This window comes from Apaloderma vittatum, unplaced genomic scaffold, assembly GCF_000703405.1.
Source record: "Apaloderma vittatum isolate BGI_N311 unplaced genomic scaffold, ASM70340v1 scaffold25383, whole genome shotgun sequence".
In the NCBI taxonomy this organism is placed as follows: domain Eukaryota; kingdom Metazoa; phylum Chordata; class Aves; order Trogoniformes; family Trogonidae; genus Apaloderma; species Apaloderma vittatum.
The window spans coordinates 3,823-13,865 of NW_009710318.1; positions in this window are offsets into that span (position 1 = coordinate 3,823).

Consider the following 10,043-nt stretch of genomic DNA (forward strand, 5'->3'; position numbering starts at 1 on the left):
CTAGTTTGTGTGCAGTTACAGGAATGAATGGGAATATAAATTTGCTGTCTATCTGCTTCACCATGGTACCTGCCAGCATGGGCTCTGTTATTAGAGGGTAAAGCCAATGTGACTTACTGCCCTGATGGAAAAGCAGTACCACCTTCCATGTTCTCTGTGGTTACTGAGTATTAAGTTCATATAGGTGGTAATTGCTCTCTGGCTTTGCCTGAGGGCAACTTTTGCTATTTTCCTATTCCTGGCAGTATTTTCAGCTAACACAACAGTGTATTTGAGCAGATACCTAAGTTCTTGTTCCAAAGTGAGGAGTTTCTTGTTGCATAACACCTGGCTCCCTTCCCAAATGGCACCATGCTTTCTTAGGCTTTAAACAGCTTTAGAATCAGCCGCTCTTAGCTGTGCTAGGCTTGCTCACTGGGGATCCCCACCAGCTCATCTTTGATCATGTCCCACTGGTTGGTTATTTCATATACCATCTCGCCTGTGCAAACTCATAAGCTATAGGTTTGGAGGTGACTCATTACTCCTGCACTGTGTGTCCCCTCCCCAAATAATACAAAAATAAAATGAGACCATTCTGATGTTGCTGAACTGATGCCAAAGCAGGAGCTTTAATGCATCACAAAGCAGAAAGATAAGTTATTAAAGATTTATCCAAGCTTCTTTACTTTGGTAGCTGAAATGAGTCAATATGTACACACTATGGACAAATAACAGTTTCACTTACAGTGACAGAACTGAAGAATAACAGCAACCACTGGATCATCTTCTCAGACCTTCTGTAGATCACAGACCATTACATTTCACCCTAAATGAAGCAAGGTGCATTTTCTAGTCATCTTGAATCCATTTAGGCATTTGCTCTCAAAAAAAAAGCAAATTACTAATCCATCTATTTAATTATAGACTTTTCCCATGGGCAGTTAGAACAAGAACTAGACAAAAATAAATATTAAATGACCAGAATGCATCATTCATTGTCTTTTATTTTCATTTTATAATTATTTTAAAAGAAATTTTGTCCCTCCTTCCTATGGCTGACAATTATAAACAGTAGGATTTGTAGCATAGAAGCATTTCAGTATAAGAGCCAGAGTTCAGAAAAGACTAGGAGTTCTACATAAAAGTCTATAATAGCTCAGCATGTGTTCTCCAGCAATCATATATAGCATGATTTATATTGTACCTTTCCTAACACATCGTACTCAGCACAGCGTGTTCACTTATATATTAAACAGCTCCTTCCACTTGTCTGGAGAACCATCACCAACCTTTAGTCCACAGCCCAGTTAATCTTTGTTAATTAAAAACCATGAGGTGCCCCTGCAGACCTGGATAACATCCTGCAGGAGCAGGAATTTGGCCAATAAAAGAGCAGATTTACTTCGTAATCTTCACTGAGTTTTACTGACAGCCACTGCAGCATAAGATCAAAGGCATCAGGAAGCAAGGTCTTCTTGGCACTGCAGGGATGGCTTGCTTTTTAGGCAGAGCTGCTCACCATATGTGTAGGCACAAGGTATTGGAGAAGCCAGATCCCACTTCTGATGTTAACTGCCCAGTTCCAAGAACTTGGGTGCACTCTACCTAGGCACAGTGCAGGGATACTTACCCTGAAGATCTGGTGAGTCCTACTCAATGCTTGAATTTTGCTGTGGGATCTAGCATCCTTTGGTCATATGAAAGGTGCATGTTGACTCTTCTTGAAGTAGTAGGTCTACATTTTGCACAACAGTGTCACTATTTCTGGGCAAAAACCTTCCTCAAATTAAAAAAAAAAAATCAAGCCCATAAGCCTTGTAATTCAGTCATGGAGAATACGCAAGTGAGGAGGTATCATCTGGAAATGCCTTTTCCACAATCACCTCAAATTCCCTAGTGCAAGTCTCAGCAAGGATAGTATTGTATTTATAGCTGAAACAGGCAGGAGTCTGCATTCTGTAGTGGAAACAAGTGAGAAATAGCAAGTTGCAAAGCCTTTCTCACTGAAAAGAAGAAGATGCAAGTGTCAGAGAAAAAACAGAAACTAAATTTTTTTGCATGTAATGTATTTTTGCTCAGAGTTACACTGAGTGCCTTGGTGCCAACGTGGGTCTAGCCAAACCTAGCTTTCTTATCAAAGGAGACACAGCTTTTGCTGAGCTTCCTGGTGAGAGTTTAGGAGGCATCTTCTTTCTTCTTCTACTAGATCCCTGAGCAGCAAGTCATGTGGGGACTTCTCTGGATATAGGTGTGTTGCTGTAGCCATTGTGGACATGCTCAAGTCCATGTCAAGTCCATGCTAATATCTGGTTATTGGCTGACAGAGAACAGATGCTCCAACTATCTTGTTCTGAACTTAGGACCTAAAAAAAGCATTTTGTGTGAAGTTCAACAGCAGCTTAACCCTTTAGTTTCTAAGACAACAATCAATTGGAGTTAGAATTCAGTATTCAAGACACCAATGTGCTACAGCAAAATTTTGACAATATGCAGCCAGCATTGCCTCTACAGTTAACATGAATCCACTTAGATCTTAATATAAATACCTGTATGTAGGTACTGGTATAAATATGCTATTTATATTAGCGTAAGTAGTTGAATTCCCTTGGAGATAAAACTATTACTCAAGAAAGACACGTGGCATTCAAGTGTCTGGCTAATTAATACTGTAGTTTCCTGCAGAGAATTCAGTCCTTTTTTTTTTTTTCCACCAGAAGAGACAATCATCTTTCAAAACTCAGTTCAGAGTGAAATTTGCACAGACTCTGATCAAAATTTGCCCAGAATACAGTTTTGGTCGTATCTTATTTTTGTTCTAAGGGCAGTTCTGCTTCCACAGAGATGCCAGTCTCCTCAAAGTAATGGCAAAACTCCCAGCCAAGTAACTTTTTATTCAAGAAGGAAATGCAGAATAATAACAATAATTTTTAAAAATATCTTTTTCCACACTATCAGGAATATGTATGTTATAATGAGGATTATTATTTACATCCAGTATCACAAAACTAGTACTGTAATAAGCAGGCAGTATCTTCTGTTTTCACTCTGGACTCCAGTCATGCATTCTGATTAATAATAAAAGGGACAGTATTTAGGGGAACTCCCCACCTGACAGTATTCAAAGTGGAATATCATATTTTAATGAGACTTATTCAAATGCAGCCCTTTTAATAGAATTTCTGAGCAGTTGCCTCTGAAGATAAATTAAATGGATTAAAGTTCAAATTGCTGCAGCACAGAGTTGATAATGTTTCAGCTCTCTCTATATCACTAACAGGATTTAGAATACGTATTTTTCAGGAAGCCTTGCTGGAGTATTTGACGGAGGAAGAAAGGCATGTGTATGCTAAGGAGGAGAATTTAGCATATCTTCAGCAAATACGTGCAGATTATTGAATTCCAACTCTTAGTAAGCTTGGGTATAATATTTAAAGTAGAATAAAACAAGAATTAATATATGATAACCATTACTGATAGAAAACACTGTATCTATGAGTAGTACTTCAGGATTTGGGAGTGCCTGTTACAAAAAACTTAAGCCTATTTGATACAAGTTAAGCTCTATGGATGATCTGGTGGGACAGATTTCCGCAGACAAGAGGACAGGAGAATCATCTTGATTGCCAGCGAGCCAACAGACCCACTTCCTACTCTGCTGAACTTAAGGTGAAATGATAAGTTTGAATATCCTGCATAGAGTATTGTAACATGCTGCTTTGTATAATTAGTTAATTTATATTATGAATTCCAACAGCAGAAGAGGCTCTGAACTCAGAATGCATTTGTCTTGCTTTGAATCTGTGTTCTTGCAGTTTTACCCATTTTCAGGTACCTACATCCCTTAGCCTCAAGGAAATTCAGACCTTCTGACCTGATACGTTAATATCTTGGTTTTGTTCTTTTAAAATAACCTTTGCTGTGGATTTTAAAACTATCTACTCTATTGATTTATTCTTAATTTAGTCATGCCATTCCATGATCAAATTAAGTAGAATTATTTTTATCTGTTACTGTAAAAGCAGAGTATTTAAAGAAAGTGCTTTAAACTTTCACAGTTTCCCAAATAGCATCTAAAAATCCATATGTGCAATGCCATTTTGACCAAACATTCTCATTTAAAAACTGATTTAATAAAGGTTTATGGGGTTTTGTAATTTTTTCCATTACAATACAGTAACTCGTATTCATTAAAAAATATAATGCTGGTCTGGTAGACCTTTAGCACCGACTGTGGCTGGAAAGTTGAGGAAGTGTGTGCAAACCCAAAGTCACTGCAGTACTAATTGTTGCAATCCTACCTCCCAGCCACCCATGGGGACTCACAGCTTCCCTGTAGGAACCCAAGAGCAATTTCCTCAGAAATCACACACACAACTACCATATGGGACTTAACCAAAGGTCCATCTTGTCCTGTCTCCAGCTTGGTGGAAATGATCGGGAAGGTGTATTTTCTAGCCTGAGATGCATCTCTCACAGTGTGGGTGTGCTGACAGTTTTCCCAGATGTAGGAAACAACTTTTTTCTCTGTTTTCTGCTTCGTTATTAGTAATTTTTGGCAGTTATTTTGCTTTTTTTGGCTGCCCCTGAACACTGAGTTGCCCTTTTTGTGGAGCAGCCTGCGAAGGGATCAGGATCTCTGGTGGCAACAGCCAGAGCCCATCGCTGACTGTGCAGCGTGTGGATTGTTTACTCCCACTTGCACCTCTTTATCGGCACACTTCTCCATCTGCTGATTTATGACCCAGCCTGTCATCCCGCACAGCTGTCACTTACCTAGCTTCATGTCATTAGGAAACTTTGTCATCTCACCAGTCACCCCCTTGTTCACATTGCCTGCAGTTATGATGAAGGGTGCAGGTCCCACAGCAGAAGGCTGCAGAGCTTCAGCTCCTTCCCCCATTGCTGTATTTACTCCTCACTACTTTCCTACTTTGTACTGAGCCTTTTGTCCATTCCAGCACCTTTCCCAGCTGCTTGTTTTCTGTAACACTTTGGAGTGTAATTTTGTCAGAAGACTTTTAAAAACCTAGAAATAGAAACTGCCTGTTTCTCTTGCCAGCGAGGCTGCAGGATGAATCACCCAGTTTGCCCAGCAGGTAGCACCAAGCAGAGTCCTGTGCTTTCCATCATGCTAGGATGCCCCTTGCTCACCAATGCTCACTGTCTCTAGCACTTAATGCTCTGTTTCAGAGTTGAGTTGGCAGCTAAGTGGCTGAACCCTTTCCTTGAAGAAGTGGAGGTGGAGTGTGTGCTCCTCTTCAGTAGCTCAGTGCATACAGCAGCTTCCCACCCTCTGTGCTAGAAGGAGTGGGGATCCCATCTTCCCAAGAGGATGTGTGAATCCACAGGCCCTCCAAGGCCAGGGGAATCCTGATGTCAGGAAAGCTGATCTCCCTAGAATAGAAGGCATCCTTATTTATTGGGAAAGCCTGAACTGAGGAAGTCATTTGCCCAGAGTGAGGCTTCAAGCCTCATTCCAATGAGTACTTCAAATACAGAATGGAAATATTTCATGGAGATTTACTCCTAAAATGAGGGATGGAAACTCTCAAATGTGTTTTCAAATCCTGACAGGGTCTGGATGTAAGAGAAGCATAAACCTGCTTAAGAGTCATGGTGCTTAAGCATGCCCAGAAACATATTCTTTGGCATTAGAGGAGCTCTAGAGGGGTTGGGAGGAGGATACAGCTGGTGCAAGCAGCCTTGGCAAAGCTAAAGCTAATTTGGAGAAGGAAGGAAATGCCCCTTGATGCATAAGTTGGGCCATGCTCGCTCTCATTGCTGTTCTGTGCAGCAGAGACATAGGCCTTTGGAAAGGTTGATACGTGGAGATTATTGGCTTCTGAAATTAAATATTAACAGTTTCTTAAAACCAGCTATCAGGGTGGCCTGTGAAAGGAGAAGTAATCATTGACAATGGCATCAGAAAGCTGCACTAGCTGCGGTGTGATCTGCCAGGCCACAGATGAGTTCCTAAAACCTCAGTCTTTAACCTGACCAACTCTGAAGAAAATGCCTGGCCAACATATCTAAATAAATATCAACATTTCTCATTTATACAACTACAGTGGCAATTAGAGATGTAAATAATTTTGTGGTTTTGGCATTTCATTTTCTCCTCACAGGATGATGCCTCAGCTGTTTTTTAACAGCTTAGCTCAAAAACCCTGGATGGCTAAACAATGCATATCTAGTGTGGTAGACAGGAATGGGATAAAAATACTTTGGGAGTTTGTGAGTCTGCTACTGAAGCAAATAGCATAGTATGTCCAGAAAACCGCCACCAGAAGTCATCATGCATGTTCTTGGGTATGTTTATAACTGGTAAGTAATTGTATTGTATCTGTCTCCCACTGATCTCTCCACACAGTAGTTATGAGGTGAAGAGGAAGTCACACAACACTCAAGGCTGCGAGAATTTACCATGTTTTGTGTCCAGCTTCGATTCTCCTGCGTGCCATGGGTTTGTAGAGCTCTAACTATTCTGATGGTCAGGCAGTTTTACAGGTCTTGCCTCAGCTCCTTGCTCTCTACTTATGACAAGCATGTTATATTTTTGCAAACTTTACAAATTTGTTCTGTGCAACACCCAAGCAGCTACAAAACATTTGAGAGTCTGGCAAAATGGAAAGAGACTTGTGAGGATTTTTCCTTTTGTCAGATTTTTTTTTCCAGAAGCCTGACTTGAAGAGCTGTTTAAGAATATGCTTATGTTGAAGCACATTCGTAGTCTGGGGAGGCTGGTGGTGTTGTGCATTATCATTAGGCACATGTTTCAGTCCTTAATAGACAGAATCTTAGTCTATGAGGGTCACTTTCTCACTGTGAAGGGTTGGCAAGGGCACCCAGCACTTTTGTAATGCTTCTTTCACTCGTTTGCTGACTAGGTAGCAACAGCTAAAGCAGTTCATTTGGTGACAGCTAAATCTGTTTATATGGCAGGGTCCAGTGCTGTCTGCAGTATCTTTATTCTCTGTTCCTGACAGCAGTCGTGGAGAGGTGGGACTCATCTCTCCCAGCTTCAGACACCTACACTAGAGACACCTACTTCTGAGCTTGTCGCTCCAGACTGTTTAGAGCTGGTGGAAAGAAACAAGCACTTAGAGACGGTGATTCATCTGGCTTGTTTTAATCATTTACTTTAGGAGGAGATAAATCATGCTATGGAAATGTCTTTTTTCTGTCTACTAACTATGCAGAAAGTGTAAATGACTGTCTCAGATATACAAGTCTGCAGAGCAGATGTCTCGAACTGAGAAGATGAATGCCACCCTTGGTTTTTATCAGTATCACATTTTTAACATATAGAGCGAGGTACAGTGTGGTCCTATGGTAAGTCTTTAACTGGCTAGCTCTGCACAGGAGTCTTAATCCATAAGCACTTTTGAAGTGGTCTGGACAGGCTATTTAAAGATGTTAACCTCTGCTGGGTTGGGTTTTCTCTAACCCAGTGCAAGCATCTGTAGTCAGTAAGAAAGCATACATCATCTAAGGCATCTACCTTACGCGGGGTGTGGAGTGCTGCCTAGTGCCTCTTTTTCTGCACAGCTTCAGCTGGGAGAGTGGAGTGAGTAGCTCAGGTTTAGATGTTCCTACCACAGGTATCCAGAGACAGCTGAGAGGGCTCTCACCCACATTGGAGGAACGAAAAGGACAGCTGTTTTCTGGGGACACGGTTCCCTGTGGGTAATGGCATTGGCAGTACAATTGGAGGTGATTTCCTTCCGTTGCTTCTGAATGCCATGGGAGAGATGTTGGCTGAAAGGGAGGGGGGAAGAGTGATCCCAGTTGGGATTTATGAAGCAGGAAAATAAACGAAGAAAAGGAAGTATGAAAAGCCAAATTTAGTAAAAGCAAGATAGGCATTTTTCCTCTTTCTCAGCATCTTGATTTACTTTGTTGGGGGCTATAGTAGCATACAGAGCAGTCTACTGCAACGGGTAAAGGAAGAAACATATGAAAAATCAGGAGGAGGATGTCCAGAAATAAAATTCTTTAGTGTCCTGTCTCATCCGTATTGAAAAGCCATTTTACTGTCTTTAAATTCGTGTGCATTCTGTTGCCAGCTGGCCCTTGAGCGGTGTTAGAAGGAGAGGAGCAGTGTTAGAGGAGGAGCTTCTCATCCATGTGTGGGTTTGTTGTCACCCCATCTGTGCACCTGCGGCTTGGATGACAAAAACTGTCCCCATGGGGATATAGGGACTGGGCAGGGAAAGGTGCAGCTCTGGATGTTGCGCATGCCAGCTGGCAGACAAATTCCCAATGCAGTAAATGGGAAGATGGGACCACATGGGTGTGTAGCATCTGTAGCGTCCACCATTTCCAAAGACAATCTGTCTTGGGGTGCATTATGTCCCAGCTATCCTCCAGCACAGGGCCACTTCCACTGGAAAAGGCTGTGCCCATTCAGCATCTAGCCCTCTGGCAGCACAGGAAGTCGTGAGGGCCTGATGCAGTTTGACTGACAGATAGTTAAAAGAAGGCTCACCTTGTAACTGCTGATCACTGGGGCGGTGATTTTTACCCCCAAATATGGTGCCCATCAAGGAATGGTTTGAGTTGGAAGGGACCGTTAAGATTATTTTCACAGGTTAGGGCTGAGCTGGCCACTAAATGCTGACAGACACTCTCTAACCCCATCTCCCTCCCCAAATGGGAAGGAAAAGGGAATGCAGAGAGGCTTAGGAATTGGAAAAAAAAGAAAATTAAAACAACTTTAATGAATAAGGAGATAATAAAAATAGTGAATGATTTTTATATATATATATAAGAAAAGAGACCTAAACTCTCATGATCCATCAGTTTTAGACTGAATATTACATATATGGAATGGAATACTCTTGTTGGTCACTTGTCCTGTCTAACTCATCCGAGGTGCAATCTTTTACTTCCTTGTGACCCCTCTTACTTTCCGGCACCCCCAGCGTGGCACACAAGAGCCAGCAGTGGCCTTGGCCACTATGGGAATAACTATCAGCAAGAGCCTGTCTGCATCCCAGTCCCAGGCAGTAACTGCAAACATCAGGTGTTACCACTGCCAGTAGCACACACTGTCTGCAAAAACACGCTGCTAACTTCAGAAAGAGCAGCCCCTAAGAAGAGCCTGAGCTGAGAAGTAAAAGTCACTGAATAGAATTGGTTCTGTTTAGATCAGACCAGGACAATTACCTAGTTCCAACCCCCTGCCATGGGCAGTGACACCTCCCACTAGACCAGGTTGCTCAAAGCCCCATCCAGCCTGGCCTGGAACACTGCCAAGGATGAGGCATCCACAGCTTCTCTGGGCAACCTGTTCCGGTGTTTCACCACCCTCAGAGTGAAGAACTTCTTCCTTACATGTATCCTAAATACACGTTCTTTCACTTTAAAGCCATTACCCCTTATCCTATCACTACATGCGCTTGTTTCATCTTGCACCCCATCATGCCTAGGATTAGTTTTTACTCCACCCAGCTTGTAAATGCGTTCAAAGAATGTGCACCCCTAGAAATTTAAGCCTTGAGCTGCAAGATCCTTTACAAGTATTGTCTTTTGCTGAAAGTGAATGTTTGTGTTAGTATATTTAACACAAAACTAAATGTACCTGGACAAGTCATTTTGCCTGTGGAGCAGAGAAAATACCAGTGAAGTTTAGCTTCATTTTCATGAGGAGTAATTGCCATGGAATAGAGTTAAAAGGCAGTGATACTCATGCAAGCTGTCCAAATGAGCTGCTGACTCATGCATATGTGCTCAGTGCAACGGGGAGCAGATTGGGCTGCTTCAGCCCTTGCTGGGGAGAAGATCCTCACCAATGTCTGTTGTGAGGTGTCTACCAAACTGCATTATTTTATGTGGAGTCTCTGGTGCATCAGATGGTTTAGTTGTGATCTTCCCCCTCTTCAATGATTGCCAAGACTACTGGGCCAGACGGTCAGACATGTTATCTTGCTATCTCAGTGATCAGTTCTCATTTTAGAAAGAATAACACAGCTTCAGTGTTGTGATTCAGAGCACCTACTCATCTTGGGATATCATATACCCTAGTGGCTTAAGGCATGTTCCCTAGTGTTGAGTATCTT